This window comes from Apium graveolens, chromosome 5, assembly GCF_009905375.1.
Source record: "Apium graveolens cultivar Ventura chromosome 5, ASM990537v1, whole genome shotgun sequence".
Taxonomy (NCBI): Eukaryota; Viridiplantae; Streptophyta; class Magnoliopsida; order Apiales; family Apiaceae; genus Apium; species Apium graveolens.
In genome coordinates, this window is record NC_133651.1 from 77,165,934 (window position 1) to 77,178,664 (window position 12,731).

At 37.4% G+C, this 12,731-nt stretch overlaps 1 non-coding gene across 1 annotated transcript; it reads right to left on the minus strand.

Annotated features, from left to right (window-relative positions):
- Positions 1-4,500: 4,500 nt before the first annotated feature.
- LOC141662501 (small nucleolar RNA R71) lies at positions 4,501-4,607 on the minus strand. Its single transcript, XR_012550614.1, has one exon. It is a non-coding gene; the product is annotated as a small nucleolar RNA R71 (small nucleolar RNA).
- Positions 4,608-12,731: the final 8,124 nt, after the last annotated feature.

The window sequence follows — 12,731 nt, forward strand, 5'->3', positions numbered from 1 at the left end:
TCTGATTTGTTTAGTTTCAGAACTTACTATCAGAACTTAACTGGAAATCAGAACTTACTGAAGACAGGAAGTTATCAGAACTTAAGCCATCAAAACTTAAGTGTGGATATACTTTAGGGATGAAAAGCGGCTGATTTATAGGAGAGGATCTGGATTAAACAAAAGAAGATATGTTTGGAGAGTTATACAGCTAAAGGACTATAGTAGATAATCTTTGATTGATGTATTTTAGGAAACAGAATATATCATATCAATTAGGAGATATCTTGTAACTGTGTATTATATGAATACAGATTAGGGTTTACACTATATGTGTTATCATTCGTGAGAATATTATTCATTGTAACCCTAGCAGCTCTTAGTGATATCATACATCACCGAGAGAGTAGATTAATCCTACTGTAACAGAGTTTGATATATTGAATGAACTTGTTTTATGTTACATACTTGTGTTTATAATCGAACTGATTGTAGATATTATATTCAACCCCCTTCTATAGTACCATTGAGGCCTAACAATTGGGATGATAGGTGGGTGGCACAGGTTGTTGTGACCTCTGAAAGTTGCTCAAAAACTGAGCTGATTCACTAGAAATAGCACACTGCTCCGTCTCATGGGTACCAACACAAAGCTCACAGACAGTAGTGATCTGATTAACTCCATAATTAGCCAAAGAATCCACCTTCATCGTTAAAGCCTTAAGCTGAGCAGCTATAGCAGTAGCTGTATCTAACTCCAAAATTCCTGTTACCTTGCCCAGAGATAGTCTCTGAGTAAGATTCTGGTATTCATTAGCAGCCATCAGTTCAATCAATTCATAAGCTTTACCATAGCTTTTAGCCCATAATGCTCCTCCTGATGCTGCATCAAGCATGGGTCTAGAAGAAGCACCCAAACCATTATAGAAGCAATTAATGATCATCCAGTCAGGCATCCCATGGCGAGCACACTTTCTAAGCATCTCTTTGTAGCGATCCCAAGCCTCACATAAAGATTCTCCAGATTGTTGAGCAAACTGAGTTAGTTCACTTTTTATCACATCAGTCTTCGCCATAGGAAATAATTTAGTTAGGAATTTTTGAGCAAGATCCTCCCATTTGGTGATAGACCCTAGTGGTAGAGAATGTAACCAACACTTAGCTTTATCCCGCAGATAGAATGAAAAAAGCCTCAACTTGATAGCATCTTCAGAAACTCCATTGAATTTGAAAGTGTCTTAGATCTCGATGAAATCTCTAATATGCATGTTGGGGTCTTCTATCGGAGAAACCCCAAACTGAACTGAGTTCTGTATCATCTGAATTGTGCTCAACTTGATCTCAAAGGTGCTAGCCGAGATGGCTGGTCGGACAATGTTAGACTGAATATCATTAATCTTCGGTTGAGAGTGATCCATCAAAGCCTTTCGAATTCCCTTCTGGTTCTCCCATTACAATAAGTTCTTCTTCTTCAACTTTCTCCTCGATAAGAACTTCCTCGAAAACTTCCTTAGCTACTACAACTTCCTCCTTAGCTTGATCTAGTGTTCTCTTACAAGACCGAGAACGCTTATGCATACACGCTCGCTAGAGTACCTGAAACACGATAAGGAAATTAGTAAGTAACAATGTCCGAGTCACTGAACTTTAACGACCAATGATGACAAACACATAACCTAAAAATTAACACCGAAGTCCCCGGCAGCGGCACCAAAAACTTGTTAGGGCTAGAACACGCGCTAATATTCATGCAAGTATACGCGATCGCAAGTAATATAGAATTAATTCTAGTTCGTTCCCATAGGGACTGGTTTAGGTTAATTTTAATCAATGTAATTATGCAACAATGGGATGGTTATTATCCAATGCTAAGACGAATAATAATTTGAGGTTTTTTTAACTACAATTAACTAAGAGATTATACTAAAGAACATTAACTAAGAGAAATAAGAGAGTTGAATACTATATGACACAAACATGGGATTATAACTTCATTAAATACTTCATTCAATAGCCTTTTCGTTCTTAACCTTACCATGCAATGGTGATAACACTAATTAGATAACACGAAACTGATAAACACCAACTTTCGTTGTACGAATACCATACTACCAGACATCCACAAAAGAGATAGAAGCTGAATAGACACCAATTATATTGAGACCCTATATGTCTATATAATTTGATAACATAATGGTTTAATGCACAAGTTATCTATCGTGATTACATAGGGCAAGTAACATGGTTAAAATTACCCACGAATCATGCATATCAAATACACGAACCTATGCTAGCATGGCAAGTTCTAAACCCCTAAATTCACTTTCGCTTCATTAGAGATTAACACGCTATCTTATAAGTTTGCGACGCTCATAAGACCAATAAGCATAACTAATACTAGGCTATCATACTGTTGAGTGGCATTTATGACACTTTATTACGCTCCATAAAGCTTTGAATTGGTGTATTTGTACTCAAGTTGTTGGTGTTTTAATGTGTTTTCTAGTGTTTTTGCATTTTCAGGCATTCTCCAGGTAATCAGGTGAATTAGCATTGTTTTAGTGCTAATTTGGTGTTAGGAAGGTGTTGGAATAAAAGTTCGTGGAAGATCAGCTCAAATCAGCAAGGAAAAGAGAAGAAGTCAAAATTTTAAGCAGGAGGTCAGCACGCCCGCGCTGTGATAGCGCGCGGCCGCGCCCAAAGTCCAGAAGCCCAGCGCGCCCGCGCTGTTAAGCGCACAGCTGCGCCAAGTCGAGAAAAGAAATTATGTTTCCATTCTGATTTTGATTCAGAAGACTTCTACTATGTATGGGGTTGTTATATATACATAAATAAGCTCATTTTTTATAAGGAGACATACCAGAGCACAAGGAGAAGGCATAAGAAGACCGTTTTAGCACAATTCAACCAAGGCGAAGAAGATCTAGTTTTAACTTATGAGTCTTTGTTTAAGTTGTAAAGTTGGATGCTAGTTTTCTTATTCTTGAACCTACACTCTTGTTTCGTACTTTGTTTATTATTCGTTTATAAAGACTACGTTTATTATACCATGCTTTCATCGGAACCTACATTGATGATGAGTCCGATCATGGGCTAATCGTTATTGTGGGGTTATAGCGGATTTATTTATGGATTTATTTAGTTTATTTGTTTCGATACCTTAGTGTGTGGTGATTGTATGATAACCTAGTAGTGGTTGTGCTTATTCGTCTTATGAGCTTCACGAACTTATAAGATAGTGTGTTAATTCTTAATGAAATGAAAGTGAATTTAAGGGTTTAGAACTTGTAATGCTAGCATAGGTTCATGGGTTATTGTTATGCATGATTCGTAGGTAATTTTAACCATCTTACTTGCCCTATATAATCACGCTAGATTACTTGCGCATTAAACTATTATATTGTCAAATTCTATAGACATATAGGGTCTCAATATAATTGGTGTCTATTCAACTTTTATCTCTTTATGGATGTTTGGTAGTAGGGTATTCGTACAACAAAAGTTGGTGTTTACTAGTTTCGTGTTATCTGATTAGTGTCATTACCATTAAATGCTGAGGTTAAGAAATAAAAGGCTATTGAATGAAGTATTTAATGAAGTTAGGATCCCATGTTTGTCATATATATTAATTCAACCATTCATATTCTCTTAGTTATAATTGTTAGTTTAAGTTATAAACAATCTCAACTTGTTATTTGTCTTAGCATTGGATAATAACCATACCATTTTTGCATCGGTGCATATTCTTAAATTAACCAAAGAGTCTCTGTGGGAACGAATTTGATCTAAATCTTATACTACTTGCGAACGCGTATACTTGCGTGTATTTTAACGCGTGTTTAGTGACTAATAAGTTTTTGGCGCCGCTGCTGGGGACTTCGGTATTAATTTTTAGTTTATGTGTTTGTCATCAGTGGTCGTTAAAGTTCATTGACTTGGACATTGTTACTTATCTGTTTCCTTGTCTTATTTCAGGTACTCTAGTGAGAGTGTATGCATACGCGTTCTCGGTCTCGTAAGAGAAATCTGGATCAAGCCGAGGAAGAAGTTGTAGTGGTTCGAATGGAAGTTATTGAGGACGAAGAGAAGGTAGAAGAAGAAAAGAAATTCGAGGAACCAGTTTTAGTAGTGGTGGGAGATCAAGCAGAAATTTCTAAGGCTTTGATGGACTATACTCAGCCTATGATCAATGATATTCAGTCAAGCATCATCAGACCAGCCATCTCAGCTAACACTTTTGAGATCAAGTGAAGCACGATTCAGATGATACAGAACTCAGTTCAGTTTGGGAGTTCTCCTACAGAAGACCCCAACATGCACATCAGTGACTTTATCGAGATCTACGACACTTTCAAGTTCTATGGTGTGACTGAAGATGCTATTAAGCTGCGACTCTTCCCATTCTATCTGAGGGATAAAGCTAAGTGTTGGTTACATTCTCTACCACAAGGGTCTATCACTACTTGGGAAGATCTTGCTCAAAAGTTTCTCACTAAATTATTTCCTATGGCAAAGACTGCTACAATTAGGAATGCTCTTACTCAGTTTGCTCAGCAAACTGGAGAATCTCTGTGTGAGGCTTGGGATTGTTATAAGGAGATTATAAGGAAGTGCCCACACCATGGCATGCCTGATTGGATGATTATAAATTGTTTCTATGAGCCTTGTGGGCTAAGAGCTACAATGAAGCTTATGAATTGATTAAACTGATGGCTGCTAATGAATACCAGAATCCTTCCCAGAGACTGTCTCTGGGAAAACTAGCAGGAATTCTGGAGTTGGATACAGCAACTGCTATAGCTTCCCAAATTAAGGCTTTGACGATGAAGGTGGACACTTTGGCTAATTATGGAGTTAATAAAATCACTAGTGTTTGTGAGCTTTGTGCGGGTGCCCATGAGACTGATCAGTGTGCTATTTCTAGTGAATCAGCTCAGTTCGTGAGCAACTTTTAGCGATTGCAACAACCTGTGCCAGCCACATATCATCCTAACAACCGCAATCATCCTAATTTCAGCTGGAGCAACACTCAGAATGCGGTTCAACAGCCTTATCAACAATAGCCAGCAAAGCAGTATAACCCCCCTGGTTTTCAGCAACCACAATATGAACCAAGACAACAACTTTAGCAGCAACAAGCTAATGAAAAATCTGAATTAGATGAGTTGAAGCTTATGTGCAAATCCCAAGCTGTTTCTATCAAGACCTTGGAAAATCAAATTGGACAAATTGCCAATGCCTTGCTAAATCATCAACCTGGTACACTACCTAGTGATACTGAAGTACCAGGAAAGAGGGAAGCTAAGGAGCGAATGAAGACAATCACTTTGAGGTCTGGGAAAGTTATGAATCCCGAATAAACTCAAGTTTCGAATGAAAAAGTTGGGGATGAAGACGAAGTAGAGCAACAGGAAGCAGAAGTGGAACCAAGGAAGACTACTATTGAGCACACTCCTCCTGAATCCAATAGATACGGAAAGAATTGAGTATAAGGTAACAGGATAAAAGGATTTAAATTAAAGGATTATAATAGAGGATCATAAAAAGGAATATAATGTATTGAGAAAGGTTAAGGGAACCTAAGTAATAAGATCCCGGGTATGATCCTTCAAATGATAAACGAAAGTTAAGCGAACCGTATAACAGATCAGCGGTCATTAGGCAAACAATTAGGAAGTTAATCAAAAGGATTAGAGAGGATGATGTCACCCAACCAATGAGAAGGGGACAAGGAGGGGAGGATGACATCATGAGGATGACACAAGCATGACATGGGAAGGAAGGAGGTGTGGTTGAATGAGAACCACACAAATTCAAGGTTAACAAGGTAATTGACTAAATCAAACACAAAAACAAATCAACCAAGCCAAGCAAAATCATTCTTCATCAAAATCAAAAAGAACCAAGGCATTGTTCATCTTTGCTCTCGGCTTTTTAGCTTTTTAAAGGGCAAGAATTTCAAAATCAAAGATCCAAGCATCCTAAATTGGTAAGATAATTCCCTAATCATCTTTATGCTTAGTTAGGGCTATATCATGAGTTTAAGCCATTAATTCCTTCTCAATCTTCTTCACTTAATCAAAGAAGAAGACAATGAATAGTGTTTTCAAGTTTTTAACTTGAAATTTTTCTTGTTTTCCTTGAAGATCCAAGCATTCTTAAGGCTTCCTAGCTCCCCCCACCACTTCAAGGAAGGTATATCATCTCCAAACCCTAGATTCCTATGTATTATAAGATGATTTTGATTAGTAGGGTGATATTATAGCTTGTTGTTATGATTAGAGTTTGGGATTTGAAATGGTAGTGAAATGGAATGGTAAATGTTGTTGTTTTGATTAAAAGAACTTAAGTATGGTTAAAGTTAAGCTTAGGCATAAGTATGAATGTTAAAATTGAATTGGTTGGGGTTGTTATGATGTGATAAGGATGGATGTTGGTTGTATGTTGGATTTGAGGTTGAATTGGGATGGTTTTGAATGGTTTAAAATTTGGAAATCGCGTAAACATAGCCGTCGTAACGTCCGATTTTCTTTAGACTGTTTTTGTGCATAACATTAGGACCCGAGAACCCCCTGCTAGATTATGACCACTGCCATGTTTAGATAGCTCATGTTACGAGCTTCGTTTTGATATGTAGTTCGTTCGATTCCGATGCACGGTTTAGGAGAAACGACCGTTTTAAGTAACGACATTTCGCGAACGAAACTTTTCCCCTCGCCTTACTTTGAAACATAGGTTAAAGACCAAAAAGGGTTAATTAATGTATGAAACATTTATGGTAAGTGTGTTAGGCAGTTGGTAAGACACTCGCGAAGGAATCGCCTTAGAACTCGTAAAGGTTAAATTACAAAAAATGGTGGAGCCGAGGGTACTCGAGTGACTTAAGAAAACCAGTAAGCGCAAAACAAGCGTTAGAGTCTAAGTTAGTTAAAGTATAGATTTACAAGTGACTTTGGTTTAATTCCAACTTACTTGTTGTTTATAGGTTACCAGACTCGTCCCGAGCCATTCGTAACCCCCAGTCGCTCAGGCAAGTTTTCTACCAGTTATAACTGTTGTTGTGATGTATATAGGTAATTGCATTATCATGCGATAGATGCATGTTGGTTAATTAGCAAATGTTGCAATATATTGAAGCATGCTGCTATGGTATATATATATGCATGCCTGTTTCGTATTCTTTCCATATATAATTGTTGATTCAGTTGATAATACCTATGCTAGAGGATAGCGGTAATTTGCATATACCCTTAGTATAGAGACCCAAAGGTGAAACTATTTTCTAAAACCGGGAGTCGAGGATCCCGAGTAGATTTTGTATATATGGATATAAATATAAATATATATATATATATATACTTATATATATATATGGTCATAGTTTTCAAAACTATTAATCGAATAAGGTTTATTCGATAACTTTAACTTTATTTTATTATTGAATATTATTTCGAATATTATTAGAAGGCGTATGACTCCTTTATATTAAATGAATATTATTTTGAATATTCATTCGAGGACTTATGACTCCTTTTATTTTATTATCTGAATATTATTTGAATATTCATTCGAGGGATTATGACTCAGTTTATATTATTTAATGAATATTTTTGAATATTCATTTGAGGATCTATGACTCCGATTATTTGCTGAGATATATTCTTTATTTTATTAAAGAATAAGGTGTCAATAATCAAACTTATTTTCGATTATTCAAATAAAGATAGTACTTTCATATAAGTATATCTTTGGTTATTTAATACTCATTTCAAGTATAAGTTTTAATACTTCTACTTCAATTATTTTATAAAGATTATTCTTTATGGGAATATTATTTAAATAATAATATTCAGACATTTTCTAAATATTCTAGGGACTGATTTACTTCATTAAATCAGCTTCACTCCAAACATTTTTAAAAATGTTTTGCGAGTCTTCAAAATGATTTTTAAAAGTTAGAGCGGATCCCAAAACTCATTTTTTTTTATATTTAAGATCCTCCTTTCGAAGAGGATTTAAATACTCGCTCAAAACCTGAGGGATCCGGCTCTGTGGTGTGTTTTATATTCGCAACAAGGTTGCTGTTTTGATAAATGAATTGATTACTTACCCAACACTCGGGAAGTAAAATTCTTGGAACAAGTTAATCCATTAACAGGCATCGCCTGGGAAATATCGGTGAGTTCTCCTTTCCAAATAAATACGACTTCTTGGTGGAGCCGTATCAACAAGTTTCTACTTGGGGAAAGTGGGGACGAGCTTTACGTTTCAGAGTCATGGATTTCATCTGAACTAGGAGTGGCGTAAGTGGCCGAGTAGCGCCGGCCCAGCCTTATTATATTGGCCCAAATGGCCTGGAAGTTCCGCTAAGGCGGTCCATTCCTTAGGAGTTCAGTGTTCGGTTGACAAGTAAATCCGACAGGTTCTCCTCTACATGTAGAAAATGGTGGGGTTGTACTACTACAACTGATCATCGTAAGTGGTCTTCCTGGCGCGGCAAACTCCCGTAATGAGTTCATCATCCAATTGGATAATTTCTGTAACACTACCCAGAGCACTTCGATAGAAAGGCTACGGTTGGGCGATTGTTGGGTGTTGGCAGGGTCAAGTTTTCAAAATGATGTTTACATCAAATGAAGTATCTCGTAACTTCATTTTATTTTGATAATATTTTAAATATTTAATCTATTCAAATCTTGTCTTATAGTCTCATCTATGTGATGAACTTTTGAAATTAATTATAACTTGAACGGTGGTAGTTCAAGTAGTATTTGGAAAAGATATAAGTATATTGGAGTATTTGGTAACTTCATCTTTTAAACTTATATCTAATTAATAATTGTCTTATGTATGACAAAGATTTTCAGAAAAACGTTGAGACAAGGTTAGATATATGAGATCACCTTGCAACGATATTTTTTTATACAGTTATACACTGGGACTTTGTGTATATTATGCATGGAAGAGGACTTCCAAGATTTTGAAAAGTATATATGTATATATATATATATACTAAATATTTTGTGACTTCATCGCATTAAGATATCAACTTGGTTCATTTCTTTTGACCAAGACTTTCATGAGTACTAAGAGAAGGCTCATATACTATTAATCATTATACATATTATTTTGGTGGGCTTGCTGCTCACCCTTGCTTTCTTCTTTCATCACACAACAACAGATAGAAAGGATGAACAGGACCAAGCTCCCGATTCACAAGTGATTAGGAGATGTTCCGCAGTTTTCTAGAAGCATTGATGTCGCCGTAGCTGAGGTAGGAACTACCAATAGGCTAGGCTTTCAACTTCTAATGTACCAGATTTATGTATAATTATGAATTGTAATAATGGCAAAGAAATGTAAATTTATTCAGAAAACCTTTTAAGGTGTATTGGCAGATAATTGTGGAATAAAATGACTTGTGGTTATTTTTGGATGTTCATCTCTGAGACTATAACGTATGGTGTGTGTGTTTATTGTGGGGTCACAGTACAGAGTAGTTGAGTAATTATTAAGATTGGTGTTATTAAGGGAAATGGAACTCGTGACAACCCGGATCCCCGACCCCGGATTTGGGGGTGTTACAGAAATGGTATCAGAGCTAAGCGTTATAAACCTCAGAGATGATGTGACGTTAAGATAATAAGTTCACTAAGATAATAAGAACTCTTGCCAAGTTCATAGTCGGGCTACCTAACGTAGCACTGACAGATAAAACCCTTACGGGAACCCTTATAAGTATCGTGATAGTAATATAGTTCGTTCTTGTATAGGGCAGCGGGGCACCGAACCTTGAGGTTCAGGAGCATCAGCATGAGGATGTTTTATTACAAGTTGGAGATCAAATTGTGAATCCGATGGAGTACCCTAATGAGGGACCGAATGAGGTTCAGATAGAGAATGTTGCGGTTGAGGATGTTATTCCGGAAAGGATTGTGGCTGAAGAGGATCTCATGGAGGATCCTGATGAGAATGAAGAGAGGACCGCTGAGGAACTGATGACCGTAGTCAGGGTGACTACCAGAGCAAGAATGGTCGTGAGGGTGGCACTAGAGGATGAAGAGTTACCAAGGGCACAAAGGTTAATGAGGGCAGAAGGAGTGGGGCCTTTCACGACACCAATTATACCAGTATCAGACCCTCTTCCAAAGGTTCCTGTAGACATCCATGAGGTCCCACCAATTCCTGTCCCATCCCCGGTACAAAGCCCAGCACCTACTGAGGAAATGCCACCTTTATCTCCTGCACCATTGTCACCTGATACCGTGCTTGGTTATCCATTTGGATCTCCTGGGTCTGCGCCACCTGCGCCCCATGGACTGCTAGATGCTACCACTCAGGCTTCTCTTATCGCCAATTATTATATGACTTTGGGTGGCCTATCTGAGGCCCGTAATGTTAGGAGTGATATGTTGGATCGACTTACTGCACCAAGGATTAAGGGCGGGATACTTCCGGCAGGATTAGCGTATAGCATGGAAAGGATTGAGGCTACCACCCGTGTTACAGCTAGAGGCCATCTTGAGGGTCAGGTTGATCCAGCTCTACTTGCGACTATCTTAGACCTCATCACCTCTGTGATGGAGCAGGTTAGGGATTTCGTGCGTGCTCGCATCTCTTAATCCATGGTAGTGCGCAGAGCCAGAGCAATCAAACAAGGGTTTCATGTAGCACCGCTTTTGGAGGATTAGCCTAAGTTATGAATGATTAGTTTTAATGACGAGATGACTATCTATGGTAGTACTTTTGGGATAGGAGCGATAAGTTCATATGATGTAATCCTCTTTAATATGTTCAGTTGTTGTACCCTCGAACAAATGGTTATGTATATATTCGTTAATTTCAGTTCAGATCAGTTTGTTTGTGATAAAATCACATTGTTAATTGCTCTATTAACACTTAAGAGAGTGTCATGAAGGTTATCGAACTTGAGAATTCATAATTTGCAATCGTGCAAGGACTAAACGAGGGGAAGACTTAAGCAAAGTAAGTAAGACAAATATCCGGAGATTATCAAAATTTTCGAAGTAATATGCCCCCACAAGGAATAAGATTAGGGGCAAACCTTGAATGTGATAATCAGGGAGGTCACAATTAAGATATAAAGAACCCGGAATATAATAAAGTGGAAAATGAAGATTTTAAATTAAAAGATGATCCCAATTATGGGGAGTAGGAAGAAATATTTAGACTAAGAAAGCAAAAGTCGAGCGAGATAAGGAGACCCGAGACGGTACTCCTATACGGAAATTCATGAACCTGTCTAAACAGAACTTATATTTTATTCCCAACCACCACCTTGAGGAAACAATGTGGTGTGAAATTCTTTCATGACCTTTAAATCGCTAAGCTCTCAGAGTTCCAAGGAACAGGCTGACACAGCCGATGCAAGAGCCTGGCTAAAGGAAATATAGGAATCATTTGAGATTCAAAATGATTGATGAACCACAAAAGACCGTTTTTATCACTTACCCTCCTAAGAGAGAGACCACCCGCTGGTGAAAGACCAAGAAAGGCACGGAGCCAGAGGTTAGAATAAACTGATTTAAGTTCAGTCAATTGTTTTCGGGAAAGTAATTCCCAAAGATAAGGAGATAGTGTAAAAGCTTTAGAGCCAGAACAAAGGCAGACGAGTATGATGAATTATGAATCTAAGATGTAAAAGTTGTCAAGATTCGTTCTGAGGACACGAATCCAGAATGACGGGATGGTTGAAATCAATGCTTATGTAGTGTTGGTTCATGTAATGGTTGTAATGGAAATGAAAATAAAAAGAAACTGAAGTGGAAAGGAATATAAAGGCGATAGAGTTGGAGGAATGATAAGGAAGATGGGTATGAGGAAACCCTAAAGACTCGTAGCAATAGAAATAGAAAAGTATGTAATCATCAGGATGAGGGTGATTCACCATGAGTTAAAATTGATGGTTGAGGGCATAAGAGATACATATATTATATCCCCTGTAAGTTGGGAAGATTTGAGGAAACCTTGAGATAGTTCAAAGGATAAATAATGAGACGCGGATAGACTGGGGAGGCAAGGAAGTAAGAAATTAGGAAAATTGGATGAAGGAAGTGACCTTTAAGAATGTAAAGTGTAAAACCGGTGGCTCGATACCCAGAAAGGGGGATGCCAGGTATGAAAGATATCCCAACATTGAGGTGACTGTTGAGATAAACAACAAAAGTAAATAAGGAATTATTAAGAAGAAGTTCACGTTGAACATGACCAATATCTTCCTGAACATCCATGTTATCATTACCAAATCAGGAAAGAAAAGCGGATGACCCTTGTTATCTTTTGGAGGCCATATGGATTGACCTCAATTTGAATAAGGATGCTATTATGAAGTTAGGTATAGACTATCGAGGTGGGAATGATGAATAAGATAATCTATCAAGGATATATGACTTGATTTGTCCAAGGAAGGATGCAAGTACCTTTTAAAGATGGGATTAAGGATATAACTTCGATAACTTAAAATGAATCCTAGGGGAATGCATAAAGGTTGGCATTTCACCCTTAATAGGGACAGTATGAGTTTTGACAGTATGATTTGGAAAGGGTTAATGTAACAACAACCTTTAGGAATCAGTGGAGAAATTTTTCAGAAGTATATAGACAATGGGTCTAGTAATAGTAAATGGTATTTTAATATGCCCTGTATCTAGGGAATACAGGAGGAACGATTGAAGGATAACCTTAGAGGTTTTACAAGGAGAAAGGTAATATTCAAAATTTTCAATAATAGA